The sequence below is a fragment of the Nicotiana sylvestris genome, unplaced genomic scaffold (assembly GCF_000393655.2).
Source record: "Nicotiana sylvestris unplaced genomic scaffold, ASM39365v2 Un00004, whole genome shotgun sequence".
NCBI classification, from domain to species: domain Eukaryota; kingdom Viridiplantae; phylum Streptophyta; class Magnoliopsida; order Solanales; family Solanaceae; genus Nicotiana; species Nicotiana sylvestris.
In genome coordinates, this window is record NW_027184340.1 from 96,214 (window position 1) to 114,872 (window position 18,659).

An 18,659-nucleotide genomic window follows, 5' to 3' on the forward strand; every position below is an offset into this window, starting at 1 on the left:
GTTTCTAAAAAAAGGAAAATAGCAGCGTAGGAAGATAATTACTTATTTTGGAAAAATAAAACCAATGTTCAAGTATTGTCAAAACCTCGCCGGAATTTTTCTAAAAAAAAGAATAAAAACAAAATTTGTCTTCTTAGTTTGAATTATTAAAAAAAATACAAAAAAAAAATTTTCTTTCATGTCCAAAATCAAAAAAAAAAGAAGGTATTTATTTAAAAGTAAAAAAAATGGAAAATTCATAATTCAAAAAATGTGTTGTTTCTTTTGTAGTACCCCTTTTATAAATTCAGACTAATAGTCCAAATATTGCCTAAAAAAAATATTTTCTTTAGTCTTTATCTTTTTTTCAAAAATAATAAAAAATACTTATTCTTGATTTCTAGGTTTATTTGATTTTCTCTATTCATGATATGCCCGAACTACGCCGGTTTGATTCTCACCGGATGTGAGATACGTAGGCAACCCTCGTCGGGTTCAACCCCATTTTGCTAAAATAGCCAAAAATCAATAAATAAATAAAAAAAAGATGTGCCAAATTTTTTAAGTCAGGTGACGTTGTTTTGTCATAAATAGACGAATGTTCCCGAAAGGGACGCCGGAAGGCTGACTTTGCATAAATAGCCACTTTTGGGTTTTGCTTAGCATTTTTAGACCCACACAGCCTTAAAATCTTCGTCCCCGAAGTGCTTAAAGGCCGTGTTCAAAGCTTGGTCCCCTCTGTAAAATATTTTGAGTCAGTCATTTTTGTTAAAATCACCTTAATAAATGTGCAGGATGAGCACGATGCAAAATGAACATTTTTCAATAATGACCAAAATCCCTGTCAAGTTACGGCTATGGTGGAATGATCTAGGTGTTGAAGGACAAAATGAGGTCAAGAAATATCTGAAAGGTCTCGTGGGTTTGTTGGAAATCCAGCCTCGGGGAGATATCATAAGAGCTTTGGTTACCTACTGGGACCCGGCGCACAATGTTTTCCATTTCTCTGATTTTGAACTCACCCCGACTTTGGAAGAAATGGCTGGGTACATCGGGAATGTTGAACTTCCGATAAGACAGAAATACTTGGTTGCCCCAAGAGTCGTCACGGTACATCGGTTCCTAGATTCATTGAATATACCTAGGACAGTCCACAACCCGGATTTGGCAGCCGGATTTTGTACTCCATGCTTCATATATGATAGATATGGTCATGAGGGGGGATTCAATAATCCAATCAACAAACTGTGCAGCAAAGGAGTTCGTCAGAAGTGGGACAAGCACAGACGGGTAGCATTCATGATGATGTTCCTGGGCCTTCTGGTATTTCCAAGGAAAGATGGAAACATTGATTTGAAGATATCTGGGGTCGTCAGCACTTTACTCACACAAAGCGACAGTACTCTCGCGCCAATGGTGGTATCTGACATCTTTCGGGCTCTCACAGCTTGTAAAGCTGGGGGAAATTTCTTCGAAGGTTGTAACTTGCTCCTACAGATATGGATGACCGAGCACCTTTGCCATCATTCCGAGATTTTGAGCCATGGTTCTCCGGAAAAGACCTGCATAGAAGAATCTTACACGAGAACCAAAGAGATCATTTTTCCAAAAGGAGTCCTGGCATGGACCTCGTTCTTTCAAGCTCTTACTGCCAGCCAAATACAATGGACGTTGGGATGGTTGCCTGTTGATGAGATCCTATATACGTCGGCAGCTAAAACTCATTTCTTGCTGATGGGGCTTAAGAGCATTCAACCTTACGCACCCTGCCGAGTTTTGAGACAGTTCGGAAGATGCCAGACAGTACCTCATGAGGAAGATCTTAGCGCTCAAGCGGTTGAGATAAGTCCTAACGGACAATTCCCAGAAGCAAAGATTCGCCAAATCTAGAGTGAGTGTCAATATTTGAAATCAGATACCTGCGTGCGGGATCGAGCCAAAGGAGAGACGGCGCCAGGTTACCTTGCATGGTATAGAAGGAAACTTGAGCATGAAAGGCCAGCTAAGAGACCCCACATCCAGAATTTCACCGAATCATCGCAAAGACAGTGGGATTGGTTAGCGAAGGAAAGAGGCTATTGCGCCGAAATCAGCAGGTTAAAGCAACAAGTAGAAGGCTTGAAATATGAGCACAATGTGCAAACTGCTACCAATTTGGGAGAACGGAACAAGTTAGTTCAGGAGAACGAAATGCTCAGGGCCCAGATCAAACAGATAAGGGTGGATGCGGATAAACATCCAAGGCGTCGATCAGACGAGCAGCTGATAAAAAGGCTAAAAGGTGAAATCAGGGAATGGCAAGATGGTTTGGAGAAATCTGAAAACATCATAGCAGAGCTCAGGGCACAATGGGATACAAGAGCAGATAAACATCGCCGATACCTGAATCAATTGGAAGGCGACCACGAGAAAACTGTTGTTGAAATGAAGAGAGAGCTGGCTACACTTGAGATCAAAGCAGCTAATCAGGCCAAGGATTACCAAATTGAGAGCAGATACCGGTACGACTCAATAGCCCAGATGAAGTTGGAAGTACGGCAACTGAAGCATCAGCATATACAGGATGCTCAAGTATTCAAGATATGTAGCGATCAGATAAAACGCCTACTCATAGAGAAAAAGCAAACCAGAGATAGGATCAAGGCCATTGCCCATGCCATCACCAGACGATGTCTACGATGTGAGAACATGTCCAGCGTTACCGTCCTCTCGGCAGTAATGGGTTATGTCAAGCAGACTATGCATGAGCTGGAGCAACTTGAGAGGGATCTCACGCCTAGGACCGCGGTGAGGCCGAACGATGCCCCGCGGACACCAATTTTCAAAACCATAATGCATTCATAGGTCAAATCTGTATCTTAGCATCTTCTGCTTGTTTTTCCCATCAGGGTGATTTTATTCTATTTTGAATCTAGGTTTATTTTCAAAGTTCACTTTTTCTTTTGCAAAATGTGGTTTGTAATAGAACATTTTTCAACAATAAAGAGGTTGTTTCTTTTACGATCATTTGTGTTTTTCGAACTACGTAATGATCTGATTCACGTAGGCAATCCTCATCGGATCCGGTCGCATTTCCTTTACTGCAAAATAAAAAAAAACATAAAAGAAAAACAAAAGAGAAAAAGAAAAGAAAAAAGAAACTAACTAATAAAATGCAGGGATGACGCATGCTCTCGTAGCAAACATATAGTAATCCACTTAACTGTATAGGTGCATCATGCCCAACGTGAGATTAACTATCTGTTATTTGCTACAAATTAACCGTGCGTTTGTCATTGAGTACATTTCAGGGTTTTTCGGAAGACGGTTGGTTTGGTGAAAGTCTGGCCTCGCACTCATACTTCACGAGGTCAAGGAGAAGTGTTCAACTACCTGTTGTTAGGACCAGAAGCAGTACTCACACTTACTTCACCAGGTCAAAAGGAAGTGTGGAAATGTCTTCAGAAATTCCATTGCAAACAATCCCTGTTTCCGAGGAGAGCTCGATCTCAGCCGTCCTCACACCTGAATCCGCAACTGCGGAGGAAAATAGAATCCTACGGCTCCGCATGTTGGAAATGCTGGACGACTGGAATAATGGGAAAGAGCCGCCAAGTGTCGTCCCCGGATTCCCTGAATTATTCTCCAGGTCAAGTGGGACTTCTAATGTCCCCATAAATTATCCTGCTACCCCATTCGGGTACCCAGCCACCTCAGCCTTCTCTGCTGGATCGCCTTCTGAGCCTCATCCCCGAATGTCATCCACTGATGCAAGCATGAACATCTTTACTGCATCGCCTTGCCCGATTACGGCACAGCCTACCACACACAAGCCAAGCTTTGACTCGTCCTCTTTTGCATTCCAAGCACCATTGTTCTCAATGGAACCAACTAGGTTCGCTACAGCACTAATCCTCTACCGCCTCAGTGCGAGCTTGCACCTGGGCAGGATCAGAACCCCAGAATTGCAGAACAAAATGAGATTGCCAAGAGAATGAGAAGCCTTGAACAAAGTTTGAAGAATATGCAAGGATTGAGCGGACAAAAGAGCGTCTCTTACGCCGACCTGTGCATGTTCCCTCACGTGCACCTGCCAACGGGTTTCAAGACCCCCAAGTTCGAGAAATACGATGGGCACGGTGACCCCATTGCACATCTTAAGAAATACTGCAACCAATTGCGGGGAGCCGGCGGAAAAGAAGAACTGCTAATGGCATATTTTGGGGAAAGTCTAGTAGGGATAGCTTCGGAATGGTATATGGATCAGGAAATGTCCCGATGGCATATATGGGATGATCTCGCCAGAGATTTTGTAAAACAATTCCAGTATAACATCGACATTGCGCCAGACCGAAACTCTCTGTCGAATTTGAAGAAGAAGCCTTCAGAAAGCTTTAGAGAGTATGCTATTAAGTGGCGTGAACAGGCATCGAGAGTGAAGCCTCCCATGGATGAAGTGGAAATGGTCACTACCTTTCTCCAGGCTCAAGAGTCTGACTATTTCCAAAACATGATGTCAGCCATGGGTAAGCCATTCGCGGAAGCAATCAAGATTGGAGAGATGGTGGAAAATGGTTTGAAAACAGGTAGGATTCTGAGTCAAGCAGCCATAAGGGCAACCTCCCAGGCCGTCCAAAGCGGGTCCGGAGGAACGACAAGGGGGAAGAAGAAGGAAGAAACGACTATGGCAGCCTCTGAAGCAAGGGAGTATCGTCATCCCAGGCCCCATTTTCCGGAAAGAGCCCCACAACACTACTACCCCCACTCAAATTTGGCATATGCTCATCAACCTTATATGGTCATGAATGCCCAACCTTATAACCATCCACCACAACAAGCCAACCGAGGCCCAGCTCCACCTCCCAGAAATCAGCCTCCTTACCGCAACCACTATAACCCACAACCCCCGCAGAATAACTTCCGCCCCCAGGAGCCACCTCGACGGCGGACTTTCACGCCCATCGGTGAACAATACTCTACTTTGTTCCCTAAGCTAGTCCAGTTGGGTTTCTTGCAACCAATCCCCCAAACGAGGCAAAACCCAACATCGCCTTCTTACAAAGCCGGAGTCAGATGCGCCTATCATTCAGGGGCCGAGGGACATGATACAAACGACTGCTGGTCATTGAAAAGAGTGGTCGAAAATTTGATAGAGCAGGGGAAAATAGTGCTAAGGGACGAAGAGATCCCAAATGTGACTAACAATCCATTGCCCGCTCACAATAATGGGCCGCTGATCGGCATGATTTGTGAAGACAAAGAGTTCGACCCTGCTCTGAAAGCCATAATTGCCATTATCGACACGGGGAAGAGGCCCGAAATGGACCAGAAACCAGAAAAGGGGGAAGAGGTCAAAGCTATAAAGAAAGTGCCTGAAAAGAAGGTGGAGAAGAAAGTGGTACCGGTAAAGGATGGAGTTCTTTACATACCACGAGGTCAAGCTGAGAAGACGCAGAACTTCGGAATCAAAAAGACAAAACCTATGTACGTGCCAAAAGGGGCCTATGTGGTCCGGGGGACGATTCAACCACCTCGGCCGAATGAGCCAGTGGTTATCGGACGCGTGCCACAAAAGCCAATGACCAACCCGTCCACAGTGCCGTGGAATTATCAAAAGACTTTGGTAATGTACAAAGGTAAAGAGGTCATGGGAGAACTTCCAGAAAATACTTTCATTGGAAGGTATTCAAATACCCAAGAACTGAACAACGCCACACAAAGGCGCTTCCCGCCAAAGAAGCCCGTGAGTGTTGAGGAAGCGGAAGTGTTCTTCCAACAAATGAAAATGCCGGATTACGAAGTGATAGATCAGCTGCGCAAGTACCCTGAGCAAGTATCCATGCTGTCATTATTGATGAGGTCAACCGAGCATCAAAAGATCCTGCTGAAAACCCTGAATGAAGCATATGTACCAGTTGAAACCTCGGTGGAGCAACTAGAGCGGATGACAGAAAGATTCTTCGCCGTCAACCAAATCTCTTTCAGCAAGAATGATTTACCCCCGGAAGGAGCAGCACACAACAAGGCTTTGCATCTAACAGTTAAATGCGAAGACTATTATGTCAAGCGGGTAATGTTGGATGGAGGCTCAGGCGTTGACATTTGCCCGCTCTCCACGCTACAAAGAATGGAAATTGGGACCGGAAGAATCCGACCCAACAATGTCTGCGTAAGAGCTTTCGACGGCATCAAGAGAGATACCATGGGAGAAATAGACCTGTTGTTGGTCATAGGACCAGTCGAATTTCGAGTAACCTTCCAGGTGATCGACATGGACACATCCTACAATTTTCTCCTTGGCAGACCTTGGATCCATGCGGCAGGAGCCGTGCCTTCCACTCTTCACCAGATGGTAAAGTTCGAGTATGAAGATCGAGAGATCGTGGTCCACGGGGAAGATGAGCATGCCATTTATCGGGACCCATCCATCTCGTACCTTGAACCGAGAGAAGGAAGTGAACATACGGTCTATCAAGCTTTCGAGATTGTACTGGCAGAGCAGCACGAAGAGGGAATACCCTGCCCCCAGCCTTTCTTGTCTAACGCCTCGTTTATGGTGGCCAAAGAGATGATCCAGCATGGATTTAGACCAGGGAAGGGGCTTGGACGAACCCTTCAGGGAATAACAGAACCCATTACCTTGCCAGTCACCAAGAAACCTTTTGGACTAGGTTTCAAACCTACTCCAGCAGACGAAGAGTGGGCAAAGAAAAGGAAAAATGAGGGTTGGAAGTTACCTCGACCACTGCCAGATTTATATGCAACTTTCATCAGGCCAAGGTACGCTGAAGAAGAAGATGATGAGATCTTCACAGCTGAGGAAATCGAGGAGATATGTGGGGCGATGAGAGAGATGCTCTACGAGGTCCACATGGTTCAACCAGGTGAAGGCGCAAGCACTACTGAGATGCTGTACATGGGGTCGAGCGCCCAACTTCAAAACTGGGAGGCCACGCCATTCCCGACTAGACGGAAGTCCGGGTAGACCTGTCATGCCACCTTTCCTGTGTCACAAGTTATCTCCAGGACATAACTTGAACGTTTTCTTCTTTTTTTGTTGTTTTGAATCCCTAGTTGTAAACATTGTTGTCTTCCAACTTTCCAAAGAAAATAAAAAAAAAATCGTCATTTCTTTCCCATTCTTTCTTTTGTTCTAATTTTTTGTTATTTTTCCTTTTATCTTTCTTTTCAGTCCTAATAATGCGTCTTTAAATATGACATGCTTGCGGACTTCACGCACAGATCACAATGAGTTATTTAACTGCGAATTAATGAACCCAGAACCAGAATATGATGCGGAAGAGGCTTTTAGGGAGATAAACCGAGAGTTGGAATATTTCGAGAATAAACCTAAGCCAAATCTGAATGACACTGAACCGGTAAATTTAGGAACCCCGGAAGAAATCCGGGAGACCAAGATAAGCATTCACACGGACAAGAAAACGCGAGAGGCGATAATTCAACTTCTTTTTGAATTTAAAGACGTGTTTGCTTGGTCATATGATGACATGCCGGGACTAGGTGTTGATCTAGTGGTTCATAAATTGCCGATTCATCCTGATTGTCCTCCAGTTCAACAAAAGCAACGAAAGTTCAAAACTGAGGTCAGTGACAAGATTAAGGAGGAGATCACCAAGCAACTGAAAACAGGAGTGATCCGGGTAGTCCAATATACAACATGGTTGGCGAATGTGGTCCCGGTACCAAAAAAGGACGGGAAAACTCGAGTATGTGTAGATTACCGAGATTTGAATAGAGCAAGTCCTAAAGATAATTTCCCGCTGCCCAACATCCACATCCTCGTTGATAATTGCGCCAAGCACGAGATACAGTCTTTTGTAGATTGTTATGCCGGGTATCATAAGGTACTGATGGATGAAGAGGACGCCGAGAAAACTGCCTTCACCACGCCTTGGGGCACCTACTGCTACCGGGTCATGCCGTTTGGTTTGAAGAATGCGGGGGCTACTTACATGAGGGCCATGACTGCCATTTTCCATGACATGATGCATCAGGAAATAGAGGTGTATGTGGATGACGTGATAGTCAAGTCCAGGACGCGGGATAATCACATCCAAGACTTGAGGAAATTCTTCGAGAGATTAAGGAAGTATGACTTGAAGCTAAATCCAGCCAAATGCGCTTTCGGAGTTCCGTCGGGCAAACTTTTGGGTTTCATTGTAAGCAGGAGAGGAATCGAGCTAGATCCAACTAAGATAAAATCTATCAGAGATTTGCCTCCCCCGAGAACAAAGAAAGACGTGATGAGTCTGTTGGGCAGGTTGAAATACATCAGTTGGTTTATTGCCCAGCTGACAAGCACGTGTGAGCCCATATTCAAGTTGTTAAGGAAAGATGCGGCGATCAAATGGACAACTGAGTTTTAAGAAGCCTTTGATAAAGTCAAAGAATACCTTTCGAATGCCGCAGTCTTGGTCCCTCCAGAACCGGGAAGGCCACTTTTCTTATATCTGACAGTCTTGGAGAACTCTTTCGGTTGCGTCCTCGGGCAACACGACGTAAGCGGAAAGAAGGAGCAAGCAATCTACTACTTGAGCAAGAAATTCACCGGCTACGAGGCCAAATACACTCTGCTGGAAAGGACATGCTGCGCTCTCACATGGGTTGCTCAAAAGTTGAGACATTATCTCCAAGCCCACACTACATTCCTCATAAGCAGGTTGGATCCTTTGAAGTATATATTTCAGAAACCAATGCCTACTGGGAGACTGGCTAAATGGCAAATCTTGCTTACGGAATTCGACATAGTTTATGTCACTCGCACGGCAATGAAAGCCCAGGCGTTAGCAGATCATTTGGCCGAAAATCCGGTCGATGAGGAATACCAGCCATTGGATACCTACTTTCCAGATGAAGAGGTAAACACCGTAGAAGTGATCTCGGAGGAAGCTCATGTTTGGAAGATGTTCTTTGACGGAGCCGTGAACGCCAAGGGTGTAGGGATTGGGGCAATATTGATCTCGCCTTCCGGTCAGCATTATCCCGCCACAGCTAGACTTCGTTTCTTTTGCACAAATAATACAGCTGAGTATGAAGCCTGCATTATGGGCATGCATATGGCAATCGATCAGGATGTCGAAGACTTACTGATTATGGGAGATTCTGACCTGATCATCCGGCAAGCTCAAGGCGAATGGGAAACTCGGGATGTCAAACTTATCCCATACCGACAACATGTGGAGGACCTCAGCAAGCGCTTTACATCAATAGAATTCAGGTACATTCCGAGGTGTCACAATGAACTGGCAGATGCACTTGCTACTTTGGCTTCAATGCTACCCTACCCGGGCAACGCCCACGTCGATCCTTTGGAAATCCAAATCAAGGAAAGACACGGTTACTGCAGTGTAATCGAGGCGGGATCAAATACGCAGCCTTGGTACCATGACATCAAGAGGTTCCTGAAGACGCAAGAATACCCCGAGCACGCTACTGGAGATCAAAAGAGGACCATTAGGCGACATGCAAGTGGTTTCTTTTTGAGCGGTGAATTGTTATATAAGAGGACCCCGGACCTCAATCTCCTAAGATGTGTCGATATCGAGGAAGCGAGAAAGATCATGCACGAAGTACACGCAGGTGTGTGCGGACCTCACATGAACGGGTATGTCTTAGCGAAGAAAATCCTTAGAGCAGGTTATTACTGGATGACCATGGAAAAGGATTGCTTTAGCTTCGTTCGGAAATGTCATCAGTGTCAGGTGCACGGTGATTTGATTCATGCACCTCCCACGGAACTGCATCCCATGTCCGCACCTTGGCCATTTGTCGCTTGGGGCATGGACGTCATTGGACCAATTGAACCAAAGGCCTCGAACGGACACAGGTTTATACTGGTTGCCATAGACTACTTCACATAATGGGTAGAGGCTGTCACTCTCAAGTCGGTCACTAAGAAAGCTGTGGTGGATTTTGTACACTCAAATCTTATCTGTCGCTTCGGTATTCCTGCGACTATCATTACAGATAACGCAGCAAACTTGAACAGTCACTTGATGGGAGATGTATGCGAGCAATTCAAGATAACGCATAGGAATTCCACGCCTTATCGGCCAAAGGCCAATGGTGCTGTGGAAGCGGCAAACAAAAACATCAAGAAGATTTTGAGGAAGACCATCCAAAGTTCCCGACAGTGGCATGAGCAGTTACCATTTGCATTATTGGGGTATCGCACTACGGTACCCACATCGGTGGGAGCGACTCCTTATCTTTTGGTTTATGGGACCGAGGCTGTAATACCGGCAGAGGTAGAAATTCCTTCGCTTCGAATCATTGTCGAAGCAGAAATCGAGGACAGCGAGTGGGTCAAGACTCGGTTAGAGCAATTGACGTTGATTGATGAAAAGCGAATGGCCGCAGTTTGTCACGGACAGTTATACCAACGAAGGATGGCCCGTGCTTACAACAAGAAAGTCCGACCCCGGAATTTCGAAGTAGGTCAGCTGGTACTGAGGCGTATTCTGCCGCATCATGAAGAAGCAAAAGGAAAGTTTGCCCCAAATTGGAAAGGCCCATACATCGTAAGGAAGATATTGCCGAGAGGAGCACTGTATTTAGGTGATATCGAAGGAAATGACCCCGACACAGCAGTAAATGCAGATGCAGTCAAGAGATACTACGTCTAGATCATACTCCAAGTGGTCCTGACACATTTGAAAATGGCGAAGGTTTTATCCCCCACTACTCCCAAACACTACTCAATCCTCTCTACAAAAAGAAAAAAAAGAAGAAAAAGAAAAGAAAAAAAAAACAAAATTTGATTGAGGCCTGAACTACGTTTGACTTGATTCCGAAAGGATACGTAGGCAGCCTCTCCCTGAGGTTCAGTCACACCAACAATAAAATCCCATTCACCCTGAAATTGAAACTGGGGCACGTCGAGCAGTTGAGAAGTTAGTATCATCTACTTCTCTTTACCAAGCACAAGCCTTCAAATCAATTACCAAATGTGGTGGAGAACCAATAAGCGTCACAAATGGAGACCAGCACACTCTGAATTGAGAGAGATAAAATGAGAGAGTCTCTGCGGTGAAAACCTTCGGGCACCACGAGGCGACGGGAGTAGAGAAACCAAAATGAGAGAGCTTGTTTAGTAAAAACTCGTAAAGAGTGCTATCAAGCGATGACAGGAAGAGAAATGAGAGAGGTCAGCCAGCGAAAACCCGCAAAGGGCGCTGTTGGCCGAAAAAGAATGACTCCACCCCAAGGAGGTCTCGGCAAAGTGCCACCGGTTTGGAATCACAAGATCCGTTCTGGTTCAGGAAAACGCAAGTTCTTAGAAGGTCAGACGTCCAGTCCAAAGAGCATGTCATGTCATTTAAAGACAGCGTCATCTTCCTCAGATAAGTCTTTCTCGTCCTGAAAAGGACACTCTTTTTCTGATTTGTTTTCTCCTTTCTTTGTTTCTTTCGAATCCCTTTTGTGTTTTAAACCCAAGTCCAGGACACACCGGAAAGGGCAGGTGGCAGGTTTGTTTGCACGGAATCCCGTCTCATGAAGGAAAGCGCCTCATCTCGTTGGTACGATTGCCCAAGCCTGATGAATCATGACGTTTGATGGTGTCTTAGAGTAAAGAGGAAAGAGAGAAATCTTGAAATCTTCCCCAGCAAGTCCGCCTTCGGACAAATCCCCCCAGAGTCTCCCCCTGTACAAATCCCCACAGAGTATCTCTTTTTGTACAATCTCCCACAGAGTCTCCCCAATATGAAAAAAAATCCCCGTTAGAATTTCCTCAGCACATCCCCAGCGAGTCCCCTGTAAATATTCCCCAACAAGCTTACCCCAACAAACCCTGGGAAACTCGTTTTGAAACAAAATACCCAGCATACCCCATTGTACAGAATCCGCACAAAGAATCCACTTTGTAAATATTCCCCCCACAGAGGTTCCTTTTGCACAAATGCCCGCAGAATACCTCCAATAAAATCCCCGTTGAGAACCTCCAATCAAAATGGGACAAAAAAAACAAAAAAAAAGAGGCCTTACGAGGCAAATCATCGCAGAATCTGGAAATACAAGCCTGAGCAGTCCAAAGGGTTTCGCCATTCGAATCAAATCAATGGCGAAACTTCCCAACAGAAACAAAGACGCAAGAAAGCAACTGGGAACGATCAAGGTCACCAAACCGACCGTCATTTCCGAACTAACAAATGATTCTTTGTCTGAAAGGTTGAAATAGGTCTAATCCAAGACAACCGTGCAAGAAGCAGGTGTCGCCCAAAGAAGAAGGTACACGGGTACAGGAAGTACTTCGGCAATGATGAATTCACTCGAAAGGTAAGTTTCCACGAAACTCCCTTTTATCTTCTATTAAAACAAGAAAACTCAAAAAAAATATAGATCGTTTAGTATTCTCGAACTTTGTCCCCAGCCATCAGCATTAGGGTTTTAAACCCTAAACTGAATTTTCCTTTTAGTCAGCATTAGGGTTTTAAACCCTAAACTGAACTTTTTCCATTCAGCCAGCATTAGGGTTTTAAACCCTAAACTGAGCTTTTCCATGCAGTCAGCATTAGGGTTTTAAACCCTAAACTGAATTTTTCCTTTAGTCAGCATTAGGGTTAAACTGAACTTTTTCCATTTAGTCAGCATTAGGGTTTTAAACCCTAAACTGAACTTTTTCCATTCAGCCAGCATTAGGGTTTTAAACCCTAAACTGAGCTTTTCCATGCAGTCAGCATTAGGATTTTAAACCCTAAACTGAATTTTTCCTTCCAGTCACAATTAGGGTTTTAAACCCTAAACTGAGCTTTTCCTTGCAGTCAGCATTAGGGTTTTAAACCCTAAACTGAATTTTTCCTTTTAGTCAGCATTAGGGTTTTAAACCCTAAACTAAACTTTTTCCTTTTAGTCAGCATTAGGGTTTTAAACCCTAAACTGAATTTTTCCTTCCAGTCAGCATTAGGGTTTTAAACCCTAAACTGAGCTTTTCCATGCAATCAGCATTAGAGTTTTAAACCCTAAACTGAATTTTCCTTTAGTCAGCATTAGGGTTTTAAACCCTAAACTGAATTTTTTTCCTTTCAGCCAGCATTAGGGTTTTAAACCCTAAACTGAGCTTTTCCATGCAATCAGCATTAGGGTTTTAAACCTTAAACTGAATTTTCCTTTTAGTCAGCATTAGGGTTTTAAACCCTAAACTGAACTTTTTCCTTTCAGCCAGCATTAGGGTTTTAAACCCTAAACTGAGCTTTTCCATGCAATCACAATTAGGGTTTTAAACCCTAAACTGAGCTTTTCCATGCAATCAGCATTAGAGTTTTAAACCCTAAACTGAATTTTCTTTTTAGTCAGCATTAGGGTTTTAAACCCTAAACTGAATTTTTTTCCTTTCAGCCAGCATTAGGGTTTTAAACCCTAAACTGAGCTTTTCCATGCAATCAGCATTAGGGTTTTAAACCCTAAACTGAATTTTCCTTTAGTCAGCATTAGGGTTTTAAACCCTAAACTGAGCTTTTCCATGCAGTCAGCATTAGGGTTTTAAACCCTAAACTGAATTTTTCCTTTTAGTCAGCATTAGGGTTTTAAACCCTAAACTGAACTTTTTCCATTCAGCCAGCATTAGGGTTTTAAACCCTAAACTGAGCTTTTCCATGCTATCAGCATTAGGGTTTTAAACCCTAAACTGAATTTTCCTTTTAGTCAGCATTAGGGTTTTAAACCCTAAACTGAGCTTTTCCATGCAATCAGCATTAGGGTTTTAAACCCTAAACTGAATTTTCCTTTTAGTCAGCATTAGGGTTTTAAACCCTAAACTGAACCTTTTCCATTCAGCCAGCATTAGGGTTTTAAACCCTAAACTGAGCTTTTTCATGCAATCAGCATTAGGGTTTTAAACCCTAAACTGAATTTTTCCTTTAGTCAGCATTAGGGTTTTAAACCCTAAACTGAACTTTTTCCATTCAATCAGCATTAGGGTTTTAAACCCTAAACTGAATTTTTCCTTTAGTCAGCATTAGGGTTTTAAACCCTAAACTGAACTTTTTCCATTCAGCCAGCATTAGGGTTTTAAACCCTAAACTGAGCTTTTCCATGCAATCAGCATTAGGGTTTTAAACCCTAAACTGAATTTTTCCTTTAGTCAGCATTAGGGTTTTAAACCCTAAACTGAACTTTTTCCATTCAGCCAGCATTAGGGTTTTAAACCCTAAACTGAGCTTTTCCATGCAATCAGCATTAGGGTTTTAAACCCTAAACTGAATTTTCCTTTTAGTCAGCATTAGGGTTTTAAACCCTAAACTGAACTTTTTCCTTTCAGCCAGCATTAGGGTTTTAAACCCTAAACTGAGCTTTTCCATGCAATCAGCATTAGGGTTTTAAACCCTAAACTGAATTTTTCTTTTAGTCAGCATTAGGGTTTTAAACCCTAAACTGAACTTTTTCCTTTCAGCCAGCATTAGGGTTTTAAACCCTAAACTGAGCTTTTCCATGCTATCAGCATTAGGGTTTTAAACCCTAAACTGAATTTTCCTTTAGTCAGCATTAGGGTTTTAAACCCTAAACTGAACTTTTTCCTTTAGTCAGCATTAGGGTTTTAAACCCTAAACTGAACTTTTTCCTTTTAGCCAGCATTAGAGTTTTAAACTCTAAACTGAGCTTTTCCATGCAATCAACATTAGGGTTTTAAAACCCTAAACTGAATTTTTCCTTTGTTCGGCATTAGGGTTTTAAAACCCTAAGCTGAACCTTTCCCCAGCTAGTCGGTATTAGGGCTCCAACCCTGAACTGAACATTTTTATCTTCCTTCATCAATTTTATGAACTTCCTGGCGAATAATTAACGAAATTTTCCTAGTGAAACTAGGGCAGAAAATTTCGTTCGTTTGTTTGTTTTCTCCCGCAGGTCTAACCTCGAGCCACATGGATCGAAATGACCTACGAGATGAGTCCTGGTTCGGAATTAGCGAAGAAAAAGAAGAAAAAGAGAGAAGATGTCCCGAGATATCGGAGTAAATGGAAGGCAAATTGACTCCAACATTTGGTTAAGGTCCTGAACCCTGCCAATCGCGTCTCACTCAGTATCCCAGAGATTAAACAAGTCGCCGCAACTCGCAAGCATCAAGATTCAGATCGGAGTCTACAAGCAGAATCAGCTAAGACCCAAGATCAAGTCGTAAAAGAATCATAGATAGGAATCTTGTAACTAGCAGTTGACATGCATATAAGTAGTTAGTTCAGTTTCCAATTTTCGTTTGGTTGTAATAAGGCGGTCAGTGACGTAGCAGTGACAACAGCAGCAGCAGTAGCAGCAAGCATTGCAGTCCCATGGTAGTCCCAGCTACCAAAACTTCTCGAACTACATTGACCTGATTCCTGTTTAGCCCAGGATATGTAGGAAATCTTTGAAGCAAGATTCGGTCAGATCTTTCAAAAACATGCTTCATACGGAGTGGTCCATAGGCAAAAATCGCTCATACATGCTCACTTTATCTTTGCACGAAAGCTCTTCGTGTTTCCGAACAAAGAGGGGCAGCTGTGAGCACGTGATTTTTGTTTCGCACGACAATCGCTCCAAAAGAAATAAAAAAATAATAATAATTGGCCCTGCTGTACAAATTTTGGATTTTTACATGGCACTTTGTTGGTTATTTATGATTTTTGCCCATTTTTACTTTATTAAAACAAAATACAAAAAATGTGTGTGTCATGCATAATTCGAACCGTAATCCGGTCGTTAAATAGAAAATCATAAATAGGCATCTTCGTCCGTGATTTTATTTTGTTTGATTTTACCTGTTTTGAAATATTTTAGTGTGTGTGCAAATAATTGTATTGAGTGTGTATTTAATTTTAATTTGATTTTTGCTTAGTTTTGTTTTTAAAATAAATAAGAAAAAGAAATAAAAATAATAAAAAGATCCTTTCTTCCTCCGGATTGGGCCAATTTATTAAAATTGGCCCAAACAAACAATGTACAAAAAACAGGCCTACCCGGTCCAGTCCCAGCTAAACACCAGAGCGTCCAAACGACGTCGTGTTAATCCAGGTCGATCTGGGCCGTTGATCTCAAATTGATCAACGGTCAAGATCGATTCCCCATAACCCACTAAGGAACCCGACCCGTTCCCACCCGGACCAACCCAAAACCTTTACCCTCGAAACGACACCATTCCACTTAAGCCCTAGGATCCAGACCGTAGATCTAGATTGATCTAACGGTTGAGATCAATGCATCCACCCCGTATATAAACCCTTCCCCCTTTACCCCGCTCCCTAATCCAAACCCCCCTGCTTTAGGTCGTCTTCACCAAGACCCCAACCCTCCAAACCCTAGCCGCCCCTGCATACCTTTTCCATGAAAGCTGGCGGCATGAACGCCGGTGACCTCGCCCTTAACACCATAGAACCCCCTTACCGTCCTGAACCCAAATCTATCAACCACACACCTCGAATCCTATCCTACCTTCTCGAATCTTCATTTGAAGATTCGAGTCGGAACCTAATCTACACCGATCTGCCCTAAATTCATACCAGACACTCCCCAGACCCCCTTCGTGACCAAACCATACTTAGTTTGGTCCGAATCTGACCAGGGAAGCATGAATCCCGGATCTAGTTTTCGAACCTTAGGGTTCCTCATCACTGGTCCGTGTCTTGTTCGAGCCAAAGAAATTAAGGTCTAATGGACCTTAATCGAGGTGTTTCTCATCTGAGAAACACTTCGATTAAAGTCCGTTCAGCCTTAAGAAAGGCCTGACCGAGTCCGAGTTTAAGGTTTTGATTTTTCGGGATTTGAGGTGAGTTCTGTTCTCTTTTCTTTGTTCTTTAATCCATGTTTGTTTGAAAGGCTGTTATTGTTGTTGTGTAATGGTTGTCCCCAAATTTTATCAACTATGCCCTGTCCACTTTGCCTGAACCTTTGTCGTTTGATTAAGTATCTTCTTCTACTTGTTCTGATAAGCGTGTATGTATGTATTTGTTGTGCAATAATTGAGCTTCAAATGTTGACTGAGCAATTGGTTCCTCGAATACCACTTTGCTCAGTCAGTATAATTCGAATCATGTGTCGATACTGTTAAATGTTTGATTTTTGGTTACGACTGTATGAGTTATAACTAGTATAGTCGAGTCGACAAATGTCGTCAATTAATTTCAGTAGTTCAAATGTTAACGATTGCACCTGTTGCTTGCTGCAACTTTGTTTGAATCAAAGTAAGGATCAAGTAGGTTCACTTATAGTTGCTATAGTTGAATTTGAGGGTAGATTGTTAATTGAAATCTGAGTTGATGGCATGTGCACTTGTGCGAAGCAGGTGCATTGTGCACAGCCTGTTTCCTGCATAAAAGAACTTTGGATTTAAAAATGGTTTGACAGCATATGCTGTCAGATATATTCTACTGCCCATACTTTGCTTTAGTTTAAGAAGTATTAAAACTTTTAAAGGTTAAATCTGCCAGGGAATGTTGATGGGGGTTAATATTTAAATAACTAAGTGGAACTGAAAAGGAGAGGGCACATGGGAGGGATGTTCTTTTGGGGTCTAACAGGCTGTTAAAGGGCTGAGGTTTAGGCTTATAAAAGGGGAGTTGGAAATACATACAGGGATAGAGAAATCTGATAGAGAGACAGACATACAGAGGGAGGCAGACTGTGAGACATTTTTGAAGGAGGGAGATCGATAATACACGTTGAGAGATACATATACACACACACATACAGATAAGCAGGATTAGAAATTACATTCTTTTGATTGCTTTCTTGACTTCACTAGTCTTGACCTGTTTGTGCAACACTGATTTCTTCCAAATCCCAGCTGAGTCTGCTTGGTTGTTGTTGTTTTACTCGAAGACTTGGTCTAGTTGAGTATTCCCAGTTGAGGTCTTGATCCCACTCCATTTGTTTTGTGTGTTGTTGCTGCTGTTATTCTGTTCCCTGTTTGCTGCTGCTATCTTATGTCCTGCTGCTACTGTTAATTCTGTTTCCTGCTGTTGCTGATTTCCCCATCTTCTTCCTCTTCTCCTTTGCATTTTCAGTGTTTCCAGGTACACATTTCAAATTCCACTTTGGTGTTAACTGTAATAGTTCAAAAGCATGAAATGAAAGGAGTTTTGAAGAAAATTTAGATGTCTGTTTTGTAATGCTCGTGGTATACTGACTTCTGTTGTATAAATTGATTAGTGTGATTCGGTAATGAAAGATTAGCTAGATAAATACTTAATCAAGTTCTAGCCTCTTGCATCTTAGTTTATAGCTGTTTGTTAGTACAAGATGTAATGGTACAATATACAGAAGGCATGGACAATTGGTATAGATTTTTCGACTGGATTCCCGTTTAACTAATGACATGCATTGAATAGAATATTTCCATCTTGCACAAATGTTCCTTGTTTTTTTAGTCTTTTTTTTTTCACAACCCGCTAGGCAGCATATAGAAGCGCGTTCGAATGAGACATAATGGTTAATTCCCTTAATTCGGCCTCAATAAGTCTAGTTAAATTCAATTCAAGAAACGTTTGGACGCAAGTATAACATTGGGTCAATCTCGAATGTAATTTCTTTGTCCAATTGAAGTATGTTTCACAAGTTATGACATCCTTCCATTTTGTAAATAATTAATCAAGAATTGATAAGAATCCGGATTAGGCAAAGCATATAGTTAAATTAGCATGTTCCTTTTCTTTTAGTTTTAGGGACAAATGTATTAGAAATGTAGCCACTTTAGGATATCCTTTTCTAAAATA